This window comes from Camellia sinensis, chromosome 13, assembly GCF_055761805.1.
Source record: "Camellia sinensis isolate YWXY chromosome 13, ASM5576180v1, whole genome shotgun sequence".
Taxonomy (NCBI): domain Eukaryota; kingdom Viridiplantae; phylum Streptophyta; class Magnoliopsida; order Ericales; family Theaceae; genus Camellia; species Camellia sinensis.
Window position 1 is genome coordinate 141,598,280 of NC_138973.1, and position 25,008 is coordinate 141,623,287.

Below are 25,008 nucleotides of genomic sequence, written 5' to 3' on the forward strand. Positions count from 1 at the left end.
CCCATTTAATAACTTGATCCAAAATAAAACCATGGGCGACCCCTACAACCCATGTCCAACAATTATTGATATTAGCATAATACCCTTAACTACTAAACACTACCATGGACACTTCTTTTTGGACCAAAAAGGCTTCTTGATGATCATGGGACACTTAGACTTTGTTTTGGGCTATTAGTCTATTAGTCCAAACTCAGTTTTTCTCGGTTTGTAGGACAATCAAAATTTCATATAGAGCAAATAAATCTCAGCAAGTCATCATATCAAACAGAACGCAATTATAGATATTGAAAAATGCTGCAAATTCAAGATTGCATACCAGCTAAAGCACAAAAGAAGAAAATAACCAAGCGATATCTGACAATCCAAGGTAGATTAACTTCAAGAGAGCAATATTTCTGATATTCTCCTGCTTCCACGGTGATTTTAGAGTTTCTCGCTTGGAGTTCTAGTAATGTGGTATTCACGCTCATAACTGGGAATCCATTTGCATCCCCAACTTCAATTTTCAAACTCACTGGAGTAGCATCCCAATTTATCTCTATCGCTCCAAAATTTGGTTGCCCTAAAAGATGTTTACATTTTAGAAGGTCAAAATTTGAAGGTCCAAGTTGAAAAAATTGTGGGGAAAAGCATACCATATGTGCATGAGCTGGATCTACAGCTTTTGTCCATAACTCTCAAGGTACTTGGTGTCAACCACGCCAGGAACATCACTAGGAAATGTAACGGTGGCAGGACTGCTTTCTTGACAGCTTGGGTAAGCCCACTTGAGGTTATGTCATACAAGGGATATCCACTAGCACAGTCATATCGTGTAATTTCTCCAAAATGACATCTCCGCTTATGAAGAAGACTCCATCCCTCTATGCAAGAAAAGAAAAATGCACATGAGTTATTGGACTAAAGCGATTCAAATGTATAGCATAGCAGGTAGCTTATATCCTATTTTGGAGCAGAATGAAGAAAAGAAAAGAAGAAAATATAAATTGGGCAGCCACTTTGTGCAGATTATGCCAAAGGGTAGGTCTGTACCCAATCTACTCCTCCCAGATCCCATCAAATGGGACTAAACTGGGCGTACTTCTTCTTAATCTTCCCTAGAGTCCCAGTGCTAGTGTGAAAAACATATGGCAAGTAGATCATGAGTGAAAGCGGTTCAGTTCAAATAAATTAAACTTGAAGTAGTCCATTTAAGTTACAGAATAAGCAGAAGATAATTCACCTTACTATCATCAATCAACTTAAAATCCTCTCCTTTGGGAAACGTCCCCATGACTCCATATAAAACAAAGGGCCAGTTATTGCAGAGAGATTTGATATAACCTGAAAGAAGAAATAGAAGTGCACATTGTGCAAATAAAATTGACTGAAAAAGCTGCAAAATTTCAAGCAATAAATGAAGCAGAAAACTACAAAGCTTATGAATATAAAATTGGCATCATGAGACATGTCTACTCATCACTTAAAATTACCACAGGATTGCAATTAGAGTTTGTTTGCCACGTACTGACCAATCCATCCTTTGGGCAAACATTAAAAGAAAAACATGCAATGAGTACTGGTAGGACTCATAAAAGCTGCCAACTTGGCTGCAAGTAATGCTATTAATTCATTATGAAAAAGGGCATTAACAGGGAGGATCAAAAAAATTTAGGCTAGAAACCAAAGCTAAGGTTCTTGTCATGTACTTAGCTAGAGCTTCAACACTAACAAATAAATGCAAGACAAATAATTATCAGTATTCTCATTAATATGCTTGGATCTAATGAGTCATTAGATCCAAGCATATTGCACACCATATTAAAACCAAATGAAATATCCTGCTTCCAGCCTGCTCCATACAGAATGTTCCATACCAGATTGAAACAAGAATATATGGCCCAAATTCCAACCAACCGACCAGAATTTAACCTGTTTTGGGTCAACCCAACTAATCCAATTTTTGTTAACTGGTTTAATCATGTTGCAGCTATTTAGGAGACAAGCAGCCAACAACAAGAAGGGATTCCTTTAATGAGTTAGCTCATCCTCGCAGGATCATAACTCTTTGTCCCTGACAACTCTTTCAATATTTCGTAATGCATGCCATTATTGTATTCCATATGTTATTAGTATCATATTTTAAATTCCACATTTTTTAAATATTTTATCCAAACATTTCTAATTTCTCGCCTTCTAGATTCCACCAACAGTTCGTGGGTTTTAGAGCCTGTTTGGTGCAGCTTCTTGCAAGTTAAAAGTTGATAATCATAATCATAACCTAAAAGCACCCCTTCCCCTTCTTCTCAATAATCAGCTTATTTAAGCTTTTTATGCTATTTATGCCTCATAAGCTGTGCACATAAGTTGCACTCCAAAATAAAATAAAATAAAATAAAGGCAATAAGCAGCCCCATAAGTTGCACCAAACAGGGTCTTTCTAGCTCGATATCACCCTGTAATGTATATATCTAGTATTGTTAGTCTATTTTGTAATCAAAGTCTCTCTGGGAACAACCTTGACAAGTTTGGCGGTCCTTTTTTCTTACTAAAAAATTTATTTGACTCTTATTGAACCAGTTACAAGTGTCTCTCTCTCTTCTAAAGAAAGCATTGGTTAATATGAGATCAAATGCTGTTGTGAAATTTAAAATGCCTATTCCAAACTCTATTTGCAGCTATTTAGTTGAGCATGAGAGTATTCAGATCGGATGGAATAGGACAAAATTGAAGCAATCAAGAATGGCAGCCACCAATTAGTGTTTTAAAATTGAGATTGCTCTTGGGGTTGACCAACTGCTATCAATGGTTCATGGAGGGCCACTCAAGGATTCCACCCACTTGACATATTTCTTAAAAAGAATAAGGGTTGGGCTTGGATGGACGAGTGCCACAAAGCCTTTGACGAGCTGAAGCAAGCCACATCAAGAGTGAAAGGAAGCATATGCATGGCGAAAGTTTAAAAAAATTCTTTCGATTCTTAAAACCCATGATCATGTTTGTGATGTATACAACACTCAAACTCAACCATCCATAGAGATAGTTAGAATAAATACCTCAAGCACAAAATCCAATTCCACGCTTGATCCTTGAAGTCCACTAGAATCCAAAACCATTCAATTGTCTAGCCTCTAAAAGTATCCACACAAAGCAAAACTTGAATACAAAGGTACTCTCAAACATCACAAGTTTACGAGTGTAGGAGTGCTAGCTCTTATTGAGACTCTTATTTATACAACTAGATAAAATTGTTCCATAAAATTAGTCTGTCTTGTCCTACAAGAAATAAACTTTATCACAATTAAACCTTTAATTAAGGTAAGGTCCTATTAACTCTCATAATTCCTTCATATAATGTCCTGAACAAGCCAATAGGATATAAAAAATTGTCGAACCCCCAACTCAATCATATGTGATCAATCTAACTGATATAACTCATATTGGTGAAATTATAAACTCTTTTCTAATTATCACCCTAGCCTAGTGTTACACGCCAGCCAAGCGAAAGCCTTGCCAAAGGGCTGCAGACGTGTGTGGCGCTAGTTTACTCTCTTTAACTATCCCGCCAAGCTCGCACAAGGGTGTTTACAAAGGCAAGCAAACACAAGAAGTTAGTCGGTGAGCGACAAGGTTGGAGATGTGCCACAATATAACAATCAACTAGCTAAGTAAAGTAAGCAACAAGAAGCCACAACAATGCACAATATTTGTGTAATAGAATATGTTTGGTTGGCTATTTTTGGTGACAAATTTAATTGTTTTGGAGTGTTAAGTGAGGGTATTTTCGTAAAAGTCTCGTACTCATCTATCCTATCACACAAGGAATCAAGCTTCGCTCCATTACTCAATCAGGTAAGGTTTGCACATATGTTTCAGTTGCATTGGAAAAAGTTTTTCACAAAAAGAGTTTTACAAGTATATAAAAACCTATCCTAAATTGGTTCTAAAAGGAATACAAAAACCTATCCTGAATTGGTTTTGAATAACTGTTTTTTGATATAAATGCCTCCATAATTTGTTTTACAGTATCTCAAATATTTTACACATAGCCAAAACTTGTGAGATCTCTAGAATAATTCTGAACTTCAATTCCTATATTTATGAGAGAAATTTTTTTGAGATAATTTGTCAAAAACCCTCAAAACCTTTGCATATCTTTGCATTGTTCATTCTACACTCAAGGCTGGTTGGGCAATCGGAGCTAAAGCTTTGTGGTGTCTTGAAGATCAAGAAGCCTGATTGGGTCAGACTCTGCTCATAGAGTTATTACAAGTCATTGTGTTAGGTAAACCTAAGTGAAGGTTGTAAGTCCTCTCGACTTTGTCTTTATATTCTTGGATCTTCTAGTGAATTTCAATGAGTGTTGGGACCATGGTTTTTTACCCTTTCGGGTTTTCCACGTTAAATCTTGTGTTCATGTGTGATTGATTATTCATGTGTTAATTGGTTAAATTGATTAAATTGAACATAAAATTGAAATTTTTAATTGGATAGCCTATTCACTCCTGTTTGGGACCAACCTTTGTACTTGGATAGCCTCTTTGACCTTATTGTCCTTCTATTGGGTCATCTTAAGCCATTCTCTTAACCTATATCATTCCTTATTTCCAGTTCATGGACTTGGGTTACAGGACCGTGACAGGCACCAACAGGGTTGCCACTCGAATACAAAGCATCTAGCCTTTCACATACCCCATCACCCCAACATGGAAAACCCCTCATGCAATGTGCCAACATGGGAGATTGTCATGCCCAAAGCACAAAATAGTAGTGTGGAAGCAATCTTAGCCAATCTAATGACCACCTCTACAAGGAAGATATTCAAGGAATTTATGGTTAAGTGGAAAGGGCCCGGCTATGATGAAATTAGTTGGGAGTGTGAAGCGAAGTCCCTAATATTAAGCATATAAGCATGAGGCCACCCTCATCTTAAGAGCTTAGAGCTAGCTTTTGGGGTGCTTTCTACCCAAGAGCATGTAACATGGTATCAGAGCCGAAATATTCAAGGATGGGTAGGGTGCATGTCCCTGGCCTGCACGCTGCATGTGCTGTCGAGTGAGCACACTAGACATGATGGAGGGTGTGAAGTGAAGCCCCACATCGCCTGAATACTAAAATAATATTAAGCATATAAGCGCGAGGGCACCCTCACCTTAAGAGCTAGCTTTTGGGGTGAGTTCTACCCAATAACGTGTAATAGGGAGAAGGCATTAAACTTGATGGGGAATGAAGTTATTATGGATACAATTCTTACAGAAAAGTTCAATCCAAATCAAAACAGTGGACTGCATGAATGCTACAAAAAAATTAGTCATAAATTTGCCATAACATTAAATGCCAAAATAAATATATGCAAGATCAAGCTAATGCACATTAATTACATATGCCAAGGTACACCTTAAAGCAATTAATAGACTTTACAGTGATAAATGCATGTCTTCTAGCCCTTGGAGAGTAACCTAATACTTTTGTAACAACTAGGGACAAAACATTTTACATACCTGAATAGAAGATCCAATAATAGTGATGGCTGATGCAGGACCATTCAACTCTTTCTCCAACCATGTCCATTGCGAATTCCCCAAAATATTTCCATCACTAAACAAAGGGTCTCTGTGGTATCTGGTATCCAGGAGAATAACCTGAAGAAGTTTATAACCCATAATTAGAACAAGGTATGCCTTTAGGTCTCACCTATATGCACATACTGAAGTTTTCTAATTGAGGTGGGCACGGAACACAAAAATGGATTTTCCAAGAGCAACACACTGATTATAATTAGGATACCAAACATATCGACAATTATAATGAACAGGATGCATCTCTAGAACAATTCAACTTCAAATGAGAAGAAGTAACAGCAACAGTTGCTGAAAATTATTCAGATTCAACCTTGACTTGTCTTCCTGCAGGGCCAAATGTGTAGGATGCATAAACACCAGCCTGCTTGCGCCTGCAACAACAGACATGAGAGAAATTCAGCAGCTGCACTGCACCCATACAAAGAAATCAACTCTTGCTACTTCTTTTTGCACGGCAACCGTTAGTGTTAGCAGGTCAAGAAAATTAGTTTCTCCCTGCTTACAAACTTGCATAATTTGAAAATAATATGCAATACCCTTAAGCAGATTGTTTATAAAAAATAAAACATTAAAAATATAAAAGTATAGACAGCAATAACTCTGAATTGTGATTTTTCCCTCACCGCGGGCTATCTTGAGGTTCATCCAAGAAATCCAGCATAAGCCTTTGGTTGGTAATTTTCCGATCAAATTCTTTTCCTGCATCATTTAATCCAAAGTCATGGTCATCCCATGTGCCAATTACCTACATCGTTCATACATAACTAGGTCAGGAGATTTTAACTAAAACTGTGAAGAGAATGTACGATCGCTACAATCAATAAATGCTTACCAGACTCTCCATAAAGGTATCATTCAAAAAATTGGCAGGTATAATAATATAGTAAAGCATAAGTTTGAGTGAAGCACCTTCACATTCTCTTGAAGACGATTGTATCCATCATTGCTCTTAGCCTTATCATATCTGGCCTGCATTTCATGCTCAGAGGAAGGAATGAATCTTGGAACATTCTTCCACAGCCCAATCGTCCTTTCCTTTCCAAATAACTTCAAAGGGCGCCAATGTCCCCATAGATGTTGTCACCCAGCCAGATAAAAATTTGAGGATCAAAGTCTATTATTGCATTCCATATAGGCTGCAGACAACCACTAATTTTCAGTGAACTTGAAAAAGGATTTTGTTATCCATTAAATATGTTATAGCTAAAAATGCCACTTAATCACAATCTACAACATATCTGATATAGATATATATATCTACTACTTTAAAAAGTGGAAGGAATCTGAGTGTTTTCTACATTTTCATATTCCACAAATGCCCATGATAAGGAAAAAGAATTACATAACCAATTTTCCATATGTCGATTCGAATGATTGTGTCTTTTCAATTGCCCCTCCTAACGCTTGGAACAAAAGGAAAATTCAAATAACCAAATCATTTATAACCAGAACATTTATCATTGCGTTTGGAACATTGATAGTCCATTACCAATTTTGTTTCATGTCAGACTACTTCATATACTGTTGCTACAAATCCATCATAGTGAATGAATTCCTCAAAGATTATCATGCTTGCGTCATCTAAATCTGTGACAATCAAGATTTATGGTAACTACTCCTACTTTCTCTTTGATTGATTATTTTTGTTTGTTTTGATGTTCCACTACTTGTGAAGTCTCGACTCTAGGTGATAACACCATTAATGTTGGAAGCAATTGATCGTGCAACTGTCAGAAATAAAATGGGCATCTTCAACAATCTATCTTTTGGCAATTTGAGAAAAAAAATTATGAGTATTGGGATACATGTACTTACTTGTGATGGGTGCAATTTTGTTTTTAAACTATTAGATGGTTTAATGATTGAGAGCAATGTGATGAATGATGAAAAAATTTAATTGTTTTAAATAGTCATTAGATAGGACAATTAAAAGGCATTACTGAAAAAATAAAAAAATAAAAATCACATCAAATAAAATGTATATTTTATATATAAAATTGAAGTATAATAGATAATTCCGCTTGTGTCTCAATACCTGTTGGATCTATATTTGTATAGCATTTCAATTTTTATATTAGATTTAGGATAAAAGACATTTTTGGTGATTAAAGCATTCATTTCTTGTTACTTTGGTCCTTTAAGTTTTAATTATGTTAATTTCATTCCCAAAATTTTCAATTTGGTCCAATTTTAACATGCTCCCAAACCACACCGCCTTTGTCCAACCACAATCAAACAATAAGTGTTCTACTGATTCTTCTTCTTTCAGACACACAGGGCACATGTTAGATGCAGCACATCTACATTTAGATAGGTTTACCTTAGTTGTTAGCAAGTTCTTGCAAAATCTCCACCAAAAATGGAGGATTTTTGGTGGTACCTGAAGAGTCCAAATGTGTTTCCAGAAATTAGGGGGGAGGAGAAAGGAGGAAGAAGGTTGGTCAGGGGGAGGACTAGATGATAAAACTTTGGCCAACTGGTACCCTGATTTCACTGTATAAACTCCGGATTTGTTTGGATGCCAAAACAAGCATCGTCACAACCTTCAAAGGATAATTGAATGGATTTAATGGCCTCTAGATCAGTTGCAGAAATGATGGATTGAATTGATTCCAACTTTCATTGCTTGTGGACTTGGTCTATAACATCTGAAACCAGAAAAATATCACAATCAGAGGGTTTATTGGAAGATATCTTGAAATTACTGGTGGTAGGAATCCAACAATCATCCCAAAACCTTACTGAGTTTACTGGTTGTAGGAATCCTACAATCATCCCAAAACCTTACTGAGTTTCCTTGTGAATCTGCCACTGAGACCCTTTTAGCAATAGTTCTCTGCCTTTCAACAAACTTGCCCGTGCCCATGATGTTCTGACCCCTCTAGACGCATGCAAGAAGTCTGAATTCAGGTAATACAGCCCTTTAAAGATTCTTGCCCAATAAGAATTGGGGTGTTTAATTAACCTTCAACCTTGCTTTGCAAGCAAAGCTGGATTGAATTGTGAAAAAATTCTGGAATCCCATACCCCCTTCCAATTTTGGTAAGCACATAGATTCCCACTTGGTTCTGTTTCCCGGATCTCCTTTCCACCAATAAGTTTGAATAGCAACATCCAACTTGTGGCAAAAGCTCTGGGGGAGATAGAAGCAAACCATATCGTAGGACGGAATAGCTTGCACCACTGCTTTAATAAGAACTTCTCTGCCGGCATGAGAAAGCAAGTTGTTTTCCCACCCTTGCATCTTAGAAACCATTCTTTCAATCAAAAAACCATAAGCATCTGCTTTCGATCACCCCCACATCGTAGGTAAACCCAGATATTTGATGTTTGGTCCGGCCCTGTTGATACCCATTGTTCCACAAATCCCCTCTTTAAGCACCTCTGAAGCATTGGCCGAAAAGACAATTTCAGACTTGTCCAGGTTGAGAAGCTGGCCCGACGCCCTGCTGTACACTTGAAGAATATGGAGCATATTCTGACATCCAACAGTGTTAGCCTTGAAGAAGAGGATAGGACATCGGCCAAAAACAAATGAGATAAGATTGGACAAGTTCTTCTCATCTTTAGTCCCAAGATTTGCCTTAGAATGAATTCCACGAGCTATCAATTTGGACAAGACATCGGCCACAAGTAGAAAGAGGTAAGGGGATAGAGGGTCCCCTTGCCCAAGTCCACAAGGAGTGAAAACAGCTCTTTTCTCCCCACTGGCAAAGATTGAGAAACTTACCGTCGTGACACACTCCATCACCCACTTCACCCATTACCCCAACTTACTGAGAACCACTTCAAGAAAATCCCATTGGATTTGATCATAAGCCTTGTTGAAGTCCAATTTCAAGGCTAAATCCAACCTCTCGCCCCGATTCTGATTTCTCAAGAAATGGGATGCTTCATGTGCTATCAGAATATTGTCCTGAATCAAACAGCCAGGTACAAAGGCTGTGACAAGCTGTTTGAGAATTCTCGTGCCTATTAGCCAAAACCTTTGTGATGATTTTCATATTGAAGTTGCAAAAGCTAATAGGGCAATAATGGTTAAGTGTCTCTGGAGCCGCCACTTTTGGAATGAAGATAAGATTAGTGTGATTCCATTCTCTTGACACAAACCCTTGATTGAAAAAACTCCAAACTGCTAAACAAACTTCTGGACCAACCACTTCCCAATGCTTTTGGTAGAAAATACCTGAAAAGCCATCTGGACATGGGGCTTTAAGGGGGCCCAATTGGAAGGCTGCCAATTTTATCTCAGCATCAGTGAGAGGCTTGGTAAGGTCTGCATTCATGGCTTCAGTAACCTCACAATCAACAACCGATAAAGCTTCTGTCATGTCTCTAGCTTCCGAAGCCTTAAAAAGCTTTTGGAAGTAAGAGAATAGCTGGTTGTTTATGGCTTCATCCATATCACACCATTCCCCAAATTCAGTCTTAAGCTTAACCATCTGATTTCTTTGCCTCCTTTGGATAACAGTGGCATGAAAGAACGTTGTGTTTTTGTCTCCATACCTCAGCCAATTGACTCTAGACCACTGATGTTGATACATCTCTTCCCTTCCCAGCACCACTTCTAACTCACTTTGAATATTACGAATCTAAACGAAGTTATCATATGTGTATGGTTGAGCTTGAATCTTCAGCAATGCTTTTTTCAAAACACCTATTTTTATTCAGTTATCCCCAAATTTTTCCTTGCTCCAACTGGACTACTCTTTTCTGCATTTCTTAAGCTTTTTTGTGAAGCGATACATTGGGGACCCTAGGTTAGCTATAGCCAGGACGATTGGATCACTTCAGAGCATAGTTGTCAAATCGAGATTCGTATCATGGATCGAAATGGCCTCATACCGAATTGCAAATCGAATCGAATTGTGAATCGTAAAGATTTAGTTACTTTTTCTAAATTACTTAAAAACATATATCTACACATTTAGATGTTAAATATATATTAAGAATATGTAATATTTAGACTTAAATCAATGAAAATGTTATTTTGAATGATAATCGTGTAGTCTAATAGGCAAGAAGTTAACAAAGGTATAACCATCTTACTTTTTTTCTTTTTTAGATATTTCTTATAAACCATTCTTAATAAAGATAATAACCAAATAGACAAACTATCAATTTCCAAAGTAATAATAATTAACAACAATATTGATATTTGGACAATAAGCACACATACTTTTCTAAGTAACAATGAGTAAATAACAAGAAAGAATAATTTAAAATCTTTTATTTTAAAGCCTAAAACATTTTAAAATGTCTAACCTATCTCACACATTTAATATTCAATCTAATAAAATAGCAATAGATAATTCATAGTGTAACTTTAATCTTAACATCTTTAGAAGATATATTATGATTTTTTAAAGAAAAAAAAAATGAGAAGAAAGGTTAAAAATATGTTGGTTTGACTGAATCTAATTGGATCCTATTAAAAACTCTATGATCACTAAAATAACAATAAATCATGTATATATGTTGGTTATTCAACACTATTAAAAGTTGTATTATGTCATTTTTACTAAAAAGATAGAGAGAGAAAAAATTGAAAATATGTTAGACACAACAATTTTAAAAATTGTATGAATCGTAAAAAGTGAATCGAATCGTAAATCGATTGTGAATCATGCGAATCGTGAATCGATTGTGAATCATGTGATTCACAAGAGATTCACTTTCAAAATAGATTCACCCATAGATTCGTATCGATTTTGCAAAAATTGCGAATCGAATCGTAAGATTTTGATAACAGAGCTTCAAAGCATTCCAGGCTAGTAGTCCACATGGATTTGAATTTGAACAGGCGTGGTATCTTCTTGGGAGGTATGTGATAGTGTAGAAGAAGGGGCAGTGATCACACCCCACCATTGCTTCATGATGCACTTGCGCATGGGGTACAATTGTCTCCAACTCACTATTGCCAAAGCTTTGTCTAGTCTTTCCCTCACGTTGTTGACACTCAATTGGTTGTTAATCCACGTATATGGTGCACTTTTAAACTCAAGGTCCATTAACTCACACTCTGATAGTAGGTCTTGAAACTGCTGCATTCTAGCATTATTATATCTTGCAGAACCCTGTTTCTCCCATGACTAGCCCACCTCATTTAAATCCCCCATACGGACCCAAGGATACACATTTTAAGAAGCCAAATTTTTTTAGATATTGCCAAAATGCTCTTCTATCAGCCAAGCGAGGAGGAGCGTACACAAAGGTGGCAAGCCAACTAGAAGCTGTCATTCCCATGGATAGTGTGCATTTAAAAATATTTGGGGACTTGAAGCTCACATTCATGTCCACCTCTTCCTTCCATCACAGAGCAAGACCTCCTGACAACCCAACAGGGTCGACATAGCTTTTATTTAGAAAGTGGATTTTTCGGAGAATCCTCACTAGAACTAATTGCTTATTTTTGGTTTCCATAAAGAAAATTATTGAGGGACGATGGGTCATACATAACCCTTGTAACATCTGGAATGTTAGGGGTCGCCCCAACCCCTGACAATTCCAACTCAAAATCAGCATGATTCATGAGGCTTTTAGGGCCAGCCACCATAGGCCGTGCATGAACACCTAATTCCAAATTCGGACAAGTACTAGAAACTTGAGATACATTCTCATCAAAATCAAAGCAAACTGAATTTACACTCATCAGGGAAGGAAGACGCTACATCAATGATTTCCATAGCCTTTGAAATTTCCACATCCACTAGACCTCGTTCCGGCTTGGTTGCTCTTCTCCCTCTAGAAATTCTCCTTTTCTCAATCTTGGATTTTCCCGAGTTGCTTACTTCTTCATGCTACTAGCACTAGGAGGGAGAAACAAGCTCTGGGAAGAACTCTGAATAGGAAGGCTTGGTCTTTCAATACTTTAACACTTCGAGTGCCGCAGAGCTAGATCCTTGTCTTCAGCTCCTTTTCTTTTGAGTTTTAGATGCTTTAAGGCTAAAGACAAGAGCCCATCTAAAACACGTGGTGGGTTTTGAGATATCAGAGTTGAGATTGGGCTTTTTAGAACAAAAGATGACAGTTCATCGCTAAGATCCACTAGAAAAATTACGGAACTAGCACGGGACACCCGGTTTGAAAACTAAGTCCGAAACGGCACTTTTCTCGCACCTAAGCTTGAAAATAATCCATCGGGGGGCCAAAATCGTGTGACAATCAAGAGAAGGTCCGGGGAACACCTCAAACACTTAGGGAGGGGCGTTGCGTTGTGGAAACTTACGGAACTCGCATGGGACTCCCGGTTTGAAAACTAAGTCAAAAAATGCACTTCTTAAACACTTAAGTTTGAAAATAGGCCATCGGGGGCCCCCCAAAATCCTGTAACAGTCCCGAGAAGGCCCGTGGAACACTTCCAACCCCTCGAGAGAAACCAATGCAAGTTGTGAAAACTTACAGAACTAGCGCGGGACTTCCGATTTGAAAACTAGGTCGGAAACACTTAAGCTTGAGAATAAGCCCTGGCGGGCCGAAATCGTGTAACAATCACGAGAAGGCCCGGGGAACACCTCAAACATCTCAGGAGGGACCAATTTGAGTTGTGAAAACTTAACGAACAGGTGCAGGACTCCCGATTTGAAAATTAGGTCGGAAAATACACTTTTCTAACACTTAAGCTTAGAAGTAGGCCATCGGGGGACCAAAATCATGTAACAGTCGCAAGATGGGCCGGGAACACCTCAAACACCACGGGAGTGACTAACGCGAGTTGTGAAAACTTACGAAACTAGCACGGAACTCCCGGTTTGAAAACTAAGTTGGAAAGAGACACTTTTTCCACACATAAGCTTGGAAATAGGACACCCAGAGGGGGGCCAAAATCGTGTAACAGTCACGAGAAGGACCGGAAAATGCCCCAAATACCTCGGGAGAGACCAAGGTAAGTTGCAGAGACTTACAGAACTAGCACGGAACTCTCGGTGTGAGAACTAAATCAAAAAATGCACTTTTTTCACACTTAAGCTCGAAAATAAGCCGTCGGGGGCCAAAATCGTGTAACAGTCACGAGAAGGCTCGGGGAACACGTCAAACAATCCGGGAGAGACCAATGTAAGTCGTGAAAACTTACGGAACTAGCACAGGACTCCCGGTTTGAAAACTAGGTCTGAAACGACACTTTTCTCGCACCTAAGCTTGAAAATAGTCCATCGGGGGGCCAAAATCGCGTGACAGTCAAGAGAAGGTCCGGGGAATACCTCAAACACCTAGGGAGGAACCAACGTGAGCTGTGAAAACTTATGGAACTTGCATGAGACTCCTGGTTTGAAAACTATGTCAAAAAATGCACTTCCTAGACACTTAAGTTTGAAAATAGGCCATCAGGGGCCCCCCAAAATCTTGTAACAGTCCCGAGAAGGACCGTGGAACGCCTCCAACAACTCGGAAGCAATCAATGTAAGTTGTGGAAACTTACGGAACTAACGCGGGACTTCTGGTTTGAAAACTAGGTCGGAAAAGGTACTTTTTTCACACTTAAGCTTGAGAATAGGCCTCGGCGTGCCGAAATCGTGTAACAATCACGAGAAGGCCCGGGGAACACCTCGAACATCTCAGGAGGGACCAATTTGAGTTACGAAAACTTAACGAACAGGCGCGGGACTCCCGATTTGAAAACTAGGTCCGAAAATACACTTTTCTAACACTAAAGCTTGGAAGTAGGTCATCGGGGGGTCAAAATCATGTAAAAGTCGCAAGAAGAGCCGGGAACACCTCAAACACCTCGAGAGTGACCAACGCGAGCTGTGAAAACTTACGAAACTAGCACAGGACTCCCGGTTTGAAAACTAAGTTGGAAAGAGACACCTTTTCCACACTTAAGCTTGGAAATAGGACACCGGGGGGGCCAAAACCGTGTAACAGTCACGAGAAGGACCGAAAAATGCCCTAAACACCTCAGGAGGGTCCAATGTAAGTTGCGGAGACTTACGGAAGTAGCACGGGACTCTCGGTGTGAGAACTAAATCAAAAAATGCACTTTTTTCACACTTAAGCTAAAAAATAAGCCGTCGGAGGCCAAAATCGTGTAACAGTCACGAGAAGTCCCGGGGAACACGTCAAACACCCCGGAAGGGACTAATGTAAGTCGTGAAAACTTACGGAACTAGCACAGGACTCCCGGTTTGAAAACTAAGTTGGAAAGAGACACTTTTTCCACACTTAAGCTTGGAAATAGGACACCGGGGGGGCCAAAACCGTGTAACAGTCACAAGAAAGACCGGAAAATGCCCCAAACATCTCGGGAGGGTCCAGGTAAGTTGCGGAGACTTATAGAACTAGCACAGGAGTCTCAGCCTAAGAACTAAATCAAAAAATGCACTTTTTTCAGACTTGAGCTCGAAAATAAACCGTCGAGGGCCAAAATCGTGTAACAGTCACGAGAAGGTCTGGGGAACACGTCAAACAACCCGGGAGGGACGAATGAAAGTTGTGAAAACTTATGGAACTAGCACGGGACTCCTGGTTTGAAAATTAAGTCCGAAACGGCACTTTTCTCGCACCTAAGCTTGAAAGTAGTCCGTCGGGGGGCAAAAATCGTGTGACAGTCAAGAGAAGGTCCGGGGAATACCTCAAACACCTACGGAGGGACCAACGTGAGTCGTGAAAACTCACAGAACTCGCACGGGACTCCCGGTTTGAAAACTAACTCAAGAAATGCACTTCCTAAACACTTAAGTTTGAAAATAGGCCACCGGGGGCCAAAAAATCCTGTAACAGTCCTGAGAAGGCCCGTGGAACACCTCCAACATCTCGGGAGAAACCAATGCAAGTTGTGGAAACTTACAGAATTAGCGCGGGACTTCCGGTTTGAAAACTAGGTCGGAAAAGCTACATTTTTCACACTTAAGCTTGAGAATAGGCCTCGGCGGGCCGAAATCGTGTAACAATCACGAGAAGGCCCGGGAACACCTCGAACATCTCAGGAGGGACCAATTTGAGTTGTGAAAACTTAACGAACAGACGCGAGACTACCGATTTGAAAACTAGGTCGAAAAATACACTTTTCTAACACTTAAGCTTGGAAGTAGGCCCCCCGGGGGGCCAAAATCATGTAACAGTCGCAAGAAGGGCCGGGAACACCTCAAACACCTCGGGAGTGACCAACGCGAGCTGTGAAAACTTACGGAACTAGCACAAGACTCCCGGTTTGAAAACTAAGTTGGAAAGAGACACCTTTTCCACACTTAAGCTTGGAAATAGGACACCGGGGGGGGGACAAAACCATGTAACAGTCATGAGAAGGGCCAGAAAATGCCCCAAACACCTCGGGAGGGTCCAAGGTAAGTTAGGGAGACTTACGGAACTAGCACGGGACTCCCGGTCTGAAAACTAAATCAAAAAATACACTTTTTTCACATTTAAGCTCGAATATAAGCCGTCGGGGGCCAAAATCATCTAACAGTCACGAGAAGGCCCGGGCAACACATCAAACACCCTGGGAGAGACCAATGTATGTTGTGAAAACTTAAGGAACTAGCACAAGACTCCCGGTTTGAAAACTAAGTCCGAAACGACACTTTTCTCGCACCTAAGCTTGAAAATAGTCCATCCGGGGGCCAAAATCGTGTGACAGTCAAGAGAAGGTCCGGGGAACACCTCAAACACCTAGGGAGGGACCAACGTGAGTCGTGGAAACTTACGAAACTCGCATGGGACTCCTGGTTTGAAAACTAAATCAAAAAATGCACTTCCTAAACACTTAAGTTTGATAATAGGCCATCGGGAGCCCCCCAAAATCCTGCAACAGTCCCGAGAAGGCCCGTGTAACAACTCCAACACCTCGGGAGAAACCAATGTAAGTTGTGGAAAGTTACGGGACTAGCGCGGGACTTCCGGTTTGAAAACTAGGTCGGAAAAGCAACTTTTTTCACACTTACGCTTGAGGATAGGTCTCGGCGGGCTGAAATCGTGTAACAATCACGAGAAGGCCAGGGAACACCTCGAACATCTCAGGAGGGACCAATTTGAGTTGTGAAAGCTTAACGATCAGGCGCGGGACTCCCGATTTGAAAACTAGGTCGGAAAATACACTTTTCTAACACTTAAGCTTGGAAGTAGGCCATCGGGTGGCCAAAATCATGTAACAGTCGCAAGAAGGGCCGGGAACACCTCAAACACCTCGGAGTGACCGGGCTATGAAAACTTACGGAACTAGCACGGGACTCCCGGTTTGAAAACTAAGTTGAAAAGAGACACTTTTTCCACACTTAAGCTTGGAAATTGGACACTGGGAGGGCCAAAACTGTGTAACAGTCACGAGAAGGACCGGGAAATTCAACAAACACCTCGGGAGGGTCCAAGGTAAGTTGCGGAGACTTACGGAACTAGCACGGGAATCTCGGTCTGAGAACTAAATCAAAAAATGCACTTTTTCCACACTTAAGCTCGAAAATAAGCCGTCGTTGGGCAAAATCATGTAACAGTCACGAGAAGACCGGGGGAACATGTCAAACACCCCGGTAGGGACCAATGTAAATTGTGGAAACTTACGGAACTAGCGCGGGACTTCCGGTTTGAAAACTAGGTCGGAAAGGGTACTTTTTTCACACTTAAGCTTAAAGATAAGTCTCGACGGGCTGAAATCGTGTAACAATCACGACAAGACCGGGAGAACACCTCGAACATCTAAGGAGGGACCAATTTGAGTTGTGAAAACTTAACGAACAGGCACGGGACTCTCGATTTGAAAACTAGGTCGGAAAATACACTTTTTTAACACTTAAGCTTGGAAGTAGGCCAAAATCATGTAACAGTCGCAAGAAGGGCCGGGAACACCTCAAATACCTCGGGAGTGACCAACGCGAGCTGTGAAAACTTACGGAACTAGCACAGGCCTCTTGATTTGAAAACTAAGTTAGAAAGAGACTTTTTCCACACTTAAGCTTGGAAATAGGACACCGGGGGGGCCAAAACCGTGTAACAGTCACGAGAAGGACCGGGAAATGCCCCAAACACCACGGGAGGGTGCAAGGTAAGTCGTGGAGACTTACGGAACTAGCATTGGACTCTTGATCTGAGAACTAAATCAAAAAATGCACTTTTTTCACACTTAAGCTCGAAAATCAGTCGTTGGGGGCCAAAATCGTGTAACAGTCACGAGAAGGCCCGAGGAACACGTCAAACACCCCGGGAGGGACCAACGTAAGTTGTGAAAACTTACGGAACTAGCACAGGACTCCCGGTTTGAAAACTAAGTCCGAAACGACACTTTTCTCGCACCTAAGCTTGAAATAAGCAGGTCCGGGGAACACCTCAAACACCTAAGGAGGGACCAACGTGAGCTGTGGAAACTTACGGAACATGCATGTGACTCCCGGTTTGAAAACTAAGTAAAAAAATGCACTTCCTAAACACTTAAGTTTGAAAATAGGCCATCGGGGCCCCCCCAAAATCCTGTAACAGTCCCGAGAAGGCCCGTGGAACACCTCCAACACCTCGAGAGAAACCAATGCAAGTTGTGAAAACTTACGGAATTAGCGCGGGACTTCCAGTTTGAAAACTAGGTCGGAAAAGCTACTTTATTCATACTTAAGCATGAAAATAGGCCTCGGCGGGCCGAAATCGTGTAACAATCACGAGAAGGCCCGGGAAACAACTCGAACATCTAAGGAGGGACCAATTTGAGTTGTGAAAACTAAACGATCAAGCGCGGGACTCCCGATTTGAAAACTAGGTCGAAAAATACACTTTTCTAACACTTAAGCTTGAAAGTAGGCCATCGAGGGGCCAAAATCCTGTAACAGTCGCAAGAAGGGCCGGGAACACCTCAAACACCTCGGGAGTGACCAACGCGAGCTGTGAAAACTTACGGAACTAGCACGGGACTCCCGGTTTAAAAACTAAGTTGGAAAGAGACACTTTTTCCACACTTAAGCTTGGAAATAGGACACCGGGGGGGCCAAAACCGTATAACAGTCACAAGAAGGATCGGGAAATGCCCCAAACACCTTGGGAGGGTCCAAGGTAAGTTGCGGAGACTTACGGAACTAGCACGGGACTCTCGGTCTGAGAACTAAATCAAAAAATGCACTTTTTACACACTTAAGCTCGAAAATAAGCCGTCGGGGGCCAAAATCGTGTAACAGTCACGAGAAGGCCCGACGAACACGTCAAACACCCCGGGAGGGACCAATGTAAGTTGTGAAAACTTACAGAACTAGCACGGGACTCCCGGTTTGAAAACTAAGTTGGAAAGAGACACTTTTTCCACACTTAAGCTTGGAAATAGAACACCCGGGGGGGGCCAAAACACATCGGGAGGGACCAAGGTAAGTTGCGGACACTTGCAGAACTAGCACGAGACTCTCGGTGTGAGAACTAAATCAAAAAATGCACTTTTTTCACACTTAAGCTCGAAAATAAGCCGTCGGAGGCCAAAACCGTGTAACAGTCACGAGAAGGCTCGGGGAACACGTCAAACACCCCAGGAGGGACCAATGTAAGTCGTGAAAACTTACGGAGCTAGCACGGGACTCCCGGTTTGAAAACTAGGTCCGAAACGACACTTTTCTCGCACCTAAGCTTGAAAATAGTCCATCGGGGGGCCAAAATCATGTGACAGTCAAGAGAAGGTCCGGGAACACCTCAAACACCTAGGAAGGGACCAACGTGAGCTGTGGAAACTTACGGAACTCGCATGGGACTCTCGGTTTGAAAACTAAGTCAAAAAATACACTTCCTAAACACTTAAGTTTGAAAATAGGCCATCAGGGCCACCCCCAAAATCCTGTAACAGTCCCGAGAAGGCCCGTGGAACACCTCCAACACCTCGGGAGAAACCAATGCAAGTTGTGGAAACTTACGGAACTGGCGCGGGACTTCCGGTTTGAAAACTAGGTCGGAAAAGCAACTTTTTTCACACTTAAGCTTGAGAATAGGCCTCGGCGGGTTGAAATCGTCTAACAATCACGAGAAGGCCCAGGGAACACCTCGAACATCTCAGGAGGGACCAATTTGAGTTGTGAAAACTTAACGAACAGGCACGGGACTCCCGATTTGAAAACTAGGTCGGAAAATACACTTTTCTAACACTTAAGCTTGGAAGTAGGCCATCGGGGGGTCAAAATCATGTAAAAGTCGCAAGAAGGGCCGGGAACACCTCAAACCGGGAGTCCTATGCTAGTTTCGTAAGTTTCCACAACTTACATTGGCCCCTCCCGAGGTGTCTGAGTTGTTCCCCGGGCCTTCTCGTGACTGTTACACGATTTTGGCCCCCGATGGCCTATATTCAAGCTTAAGTGTGAAAAAAGTGCATTTTTGGACTTAGTTTTCAAATCGGGAGTCCCGTGCTAGTTCCGTAATTTTTCACAACTTACATTGGTCCATCCAGAGGTGTTTGATGTGTTCCCCAGGAGTTCTTGTGACTGCTACCCGATTTTAGCCTCCGATGGCCTATTTTCAAGCTTAAGTGTGAGAAAGTGCCTTTTTGGACTTAGTTTTCAAACCGGGAGTCCCATGCTATTTCCGTAAGTTTTCAAAACTTACATTGGTCCCCCCTGAGGTATTTGAGGTGTTCCCTGAGCCTTCTTGTGACTGTTACACGATTTTGGCCCCCAATGGCCTATTTTCAAGCTTAAATGTGGAAAAAATACATTTTTTGACTTAGTTTTCAAACTGGAAGTCCCATGCTAGTTCTGTAAGTTTCCACAACATACATTGGACCCTCCCGAGGTTTTTGAGTCGTTCCCCCAACCTTCTCGTGACTGTTTGACATTTTTGGCACCCCGATGGCCTATTTTCAAGCTTAAGAGTGAATGAAGTGACATTTTCGACTTAGTTTTCAAACCGGAAGTCCTGTCCTAGTTTCGTATGTTTCCACAACTTACGTTAGTCCCTCCCGAGGTGTTGGAGGTATTCCCCGGGCCTTCTCGGGACTGTTACACGATTTTTGGCCCCCGATGGCCTATTTTCAAGCTTAAGTGTTAGAAAGGTGCATTTTTTTGACATAATTTTTAAACCGGGAGTTCCGTGCTAGTTCCGTAAGTGTACACAACTTACATTGGTCCCTCCCGACGTGTTGGAGGTGTTCCCCGGGCCTTCTCGTGGCTGTTACACGACTTTGGCCTCCGATAGCCTATTTTCAATTTTATGTATTCAAAAAGTGCATTTTTTGACTTAGTTTTCAAATCGCGAGTCCCGTGGTAGTTCCGTAAGTTTCCACAACTTGAATTGGTCCTTCCCGAGATGTTTGAGGTGTTCCGCAGGCTTTATCGTGATTGTTACATGATTTTGGCCCCCAACAGCCTATTTTCAAGCTTAAGTGTAACAAAAGTGCCCTTTTCGACTAAGTTATCAAACCAGAAGTCCTGTGCAAGTTCCGTAAGTGTTCACAACTTACATTGGACCCGCCGGACGTGTTTGATGTTTTCCCCGGGACTTCTCGTGACTGTTACACGATTTTGGCCCCCGATGGCCTATTTTCAAGCTTAAGTGTGAAAAAGTGCATTTTTTGAGTTAGTTTTCAAACCGTGAGTCCCATGCCAGTTTCGAAAGTTTGCACAACGTACACTAGCCACTCTTGCGGTGTTTGAGGCATTCCCGATCCTTCTCGTGACTGTTACACGATTTTGGCACCCGATGGATTATTTTTAAACTTAAGTGTGAAAAAAGTGTCTTTTTCGACTTAGTTTTCAAACCGGAAGTCCCGTGCTAGTACCTTAAGTTTTTACAACTCACGTTGGTCCCGCCTAAGGTGTTTGAGGTGTTCCCAGGGCCTTCTCGTGACTGTTACACGATTTTGGTGCCCAATAGCCTCTTTTCAAACTTAAGTGTTAGAAAAGTACATTTTTTGACTTAGTTTTCAAACCGCGAGTCCCGTGCTTGTTCCGGAAGTTTTCACAACTTACATTGGTCCCTCCCAAGGTGTTTGAGGTATTCCACGGTCCTTCTCATGACTGTTACACAATTGTGGCCACCGATGGCCTATTTTCAAGCTTAATTGTGAAAAAAGTGTCTTTTTCGACTTAGTATTCAAAGCGGAAGTCTCGTTCTAGTTCCGTAAGTTTCCACAACTTACATTGGTCCCTCCCGAGGTGTTTGAGTTGTTCCCCGGGCCTTCTCGTGACTGTTACACGATTTTGGCCCCCGATGGCCTATATTCAAGCTTAAGTGTGAAAAAAGTACATTTTTGGACTTAGTTTTCAAACCGGGAGTCCCGTGCTAGTTCCGTAAGTTTTGGAAAACTTACATTGGACCCTCCCGAGGTGTTTGCTGTGTTGCCCAGGCCTTCTCGTGACTGTCACCCGATTTTGGCCTATTTTCATTCTTAAGTGTGAGAAAAGTGTCTTTTTGGACTTAGTTTTCAAACCGGGAGTCCCGTGATAGTTCCGTAAGTTTCCACAAATTAAATAAGGTGTTTGAGGGGTTCCCCAAGCCATCTCGTGACTGTTACACGAACTTGGCACCCGATGGCTAATTTTTAAGCTTAAGTGTAAAAAAAGTGCACTTTTTGACTTAGTTTTCGAACCAGGAGCCCCTTGCTACTTCTGTAAGTTTTCACAACTTATATTGGTCCCTCCCGAAGTGTTTGAGGTGTTCCCCGGGCCTTCTCGTGACTGTTACACGATTTTGATCCCCGATGACCCATTTTCAAGGTTAAGTATAAAAAATACATTTTTTGAGTTAGTTTTCAAACCGTGAGTCCCGTGCCAGTTCCGGAAGTTTGCACAACGTACATTGGCCACTCCTGCGGTGTTTGAGGCATTCCCGATCCTTCTCGTGACTGTTACATGATTTTGGCACCCGATGGACTATTTTTAAACTTGAGTGTGAAAAAAGTATTTTTTTCAAATTAGTTTTCAAACCGGAAGTCCCGTGCTAGTACCGTAAGTTTTCACAACTCACGTTGGTCCCGCCTAAGGTGTTTGAGGTGTTCCCAGGGCCTTCTCGTGACTATTACACGATTTTGGTGCCCGATGGCCTCTTTTCAAACTTAAGTGTTAGAAAAGTGCATTTTTTGACATAATTTTCAAACCGCGAGTCCCGTGCTTATTCCGTAAGTTTCCACAACTTACATTGGTCCCTCCCAAGGTGTTTGAGGTATTCCACGGTCCTTCTCGTGACTGTTACACAATTTTGGCCACCGATGGCCTATTTTCAAGCTTAATTGTGAAAAAAGTGTCTTTTTCGACTTAGTATTCAAAGCGGAAGTCTCATTCTAGTTCCGTAAGTTTCCACAACTTACATTGGTCCCTCCCGAGGTGTCTGAGCTGTTCCCCGGGCCTTCTCGTGATTGTTACACAATATTGGCCCCCGATGGCCTATATTCAAGCTTAAGTGTGAAAAAAGTGCATTTTTGGACTTAGTTTTCAAAACCGGGAGTCCCGTGCTAGTTCCGTAAGTTTAGAAAACTTACATTGGACCCTCCCGAGGTGTTTGATGTGTTGCCCAGGCCTTCTCGTGACTGTCACCCGATTTTGGCCTATTTTCATTCTTAAGTGTGAGAGAAAAGTGTCTTTTTGGACTTAGTTTTCAAACCGGGAGTCCCGTGATAGTTTCGTAAGTTTCCACAACTTAAATAAGGTGTTTGAGGGGTTCCCCAAGCCATCTCGTGACCGTTACACGAACTTGGCACCCGATGGCTTATTTTCAAGCTTAAGTGTAAAAAAAGTGCAATTTTTGACTTAGTTTTCGAACCAGGAGTGCCGTGCTACTTCCGTAAGTTTTCACAACTTACATTGGTCCCTCCCGAGGTGTTTGAGGCGTTCCCCGGGCCTTCTCGTGACTGTTACACGATTTTGGTCCGCGAATGCCTATTTTCAAGCTTAAGTGTGAAAAAGTGCATTTTTTGAGTTAGTTTTCAAACCGTGAGTCCCATGCCAGTTTCGAAAGTTTGCACAACGTACACTGGCCACTCTTGCGGTGTTTGAGGCATTCCCGATCCTTCTCGTGACTGTTACACGATTTTAGCACCCGATAGACTATTTTTAAACTTAAGTATGAAAAAAGTGTCTTTTTCGACTTAGTTTTCAAACCGGAAGTCCCGTGCTAGTACCGTAAGTTTTTACAACTCACGTTGGTCCCGCCTAAGGTGTTTGAGGTGTTCCCAGGGCCTTCTCGTGACTGTTACACGATTTTGGTGCCCAATAGCCTATTTTCAAACTTAAGTGTTAGAAAAGTGCATTTTTTGACTTAGTTTTCAAACCGCGAGTCCCGTGCTTGTTCCGGAAGTTTTCACAACTTACATTGGTCCCTCCTAAGGTATTTGAAGTATTCCACGGTCCTTCTCATGACTGTTACACAATTGTGGCCACCGATGGCCTATTTTCAAGCTTAATTGTGAAAAAAGTGTCTTTTTCGACTTAGTATTCAAAGCGGAAGTCTCGTTCTAGTTCCGTAAGTTTCCACAACTTACATTGGTCCCTCCCGAGGTGTCTGAGTTGTTCCCCAGGCCTTCTTGTGACTGTTACACGATTTTGGCCCCCGATGGCCTATATTCAAGCTTAAGTGTGAAAAAAGTGCATTTTTGGACTTAGTTTTCAAACCGGGAGTCCCGTGCTTGTTCCGTAAGTTTTGGAAAACTTACATTGGACCCTCCCGAGGTGTTTGCTGTGTTGCCCAGGCCTTCTCGTGACTGTCACCCGATTTTGGCCTATTTTCATTCTTAAGTGTGAGAAAAGGGTCTTTTTGGACTTAGTTTTCAAACCGGGAGTCCCGTGATAGTTCCGTAAGTTTCCACAATTTAAATTGGTCCCTTCTAATGTGTTTGAGGGGTTCCTCAAGCCATCTCGTGACTATTACAAGAACTTGGCACCCGATGGCTAATTTTCAAGCTTAAGTGTAAAAGAAATGCAATTTTTTACTTAGTTTTCGAACCAGGAATCCCGTGCTACTTCCGTAAGTTTTCACAACTTATATTGGTCCCTCTCGAGGTGTTTGAGGCGTTCCCCAGGCCTTGTCGTGACTGTTACACGATTTTGGTCCCCAATGTCCCATTTTCAAGGTTAAGTGTAAAAAATGCATTTTTTGAGTTAATTTTCAAACCGTCAGTCCCGTGCCAGTTCCGGAAGTTTGCACAATGTACATTGCCACTCCTGCGGTGTTTGAGGCATTCCCGATCCTTCTCGTGACTGTTACATGATTTTGGCACCCGATGGACTATTTTTAAACTTAAGTGTGAAAAAAGTATTTTTTTCAAATTAGTTTTCAAACTGGAAGTCCCGTGCTAGTACCGTAAGTTTTCACAACTCACGTTGGTCCCGCCCAAGCTGTTTGAGGTGTTTCCAGGGCCTTCTCGTGACTGTTACACGATTTTGGTGCCCGATGGCCTCTTTTCAAGCTTAAGTGTTAGAAAAGTAGATTTTTTGACATAGTTTTCAAACCACGAGTCCCGTGCTTGTTCCGGAAGTTTTCACAACTTACATTGATCCCTTCTAAGGTGTTTGAGGTATTCCACGGTCCTTTTCGTGACTGTTACACAATTTTGGCCACCGATGGCCTATTT

The 25,008-nt window shown here is 41.5% G+C and overlaps 1 pseudogene across 1 annotated transcript in view; it reads right to left on the reverse strand.

Annotated features, from left to right (window-relative positions):
* Positions 1 to 25,008, reverse strand: part of LOC114318177 (uncharacterized) — a 51,404-nt pseudogene that overhangs the window by 6,548 nt on the left and 19,848 nt on the right. Inside the window, exons 6-12 of the transcript XR_014349717.1 lie at positions 6,474 to 6,700; positions 6,188 to 6,309; positions 5,875 to 5,935; positions 5,484 to 5,624; positions 1,226 to 1,326; positions 639 to 866; positions 320 to 565 (exon numbers count right to left, since the gene is read on the reverse strand). The product of XR_014349717.1 is annotated as an uncharacterized LOC114318177 (transcript). The remainder of the gene's footprint in view (positions 1 to 319; positions 566 to 638; positions 867 to 1,225; positions 1,327 to 5,483; positions 5,625 to 5,874; positions 5,936 to 6,187; positions 6,310 to 6,473; positions 6,701 to 25,008) is intronic.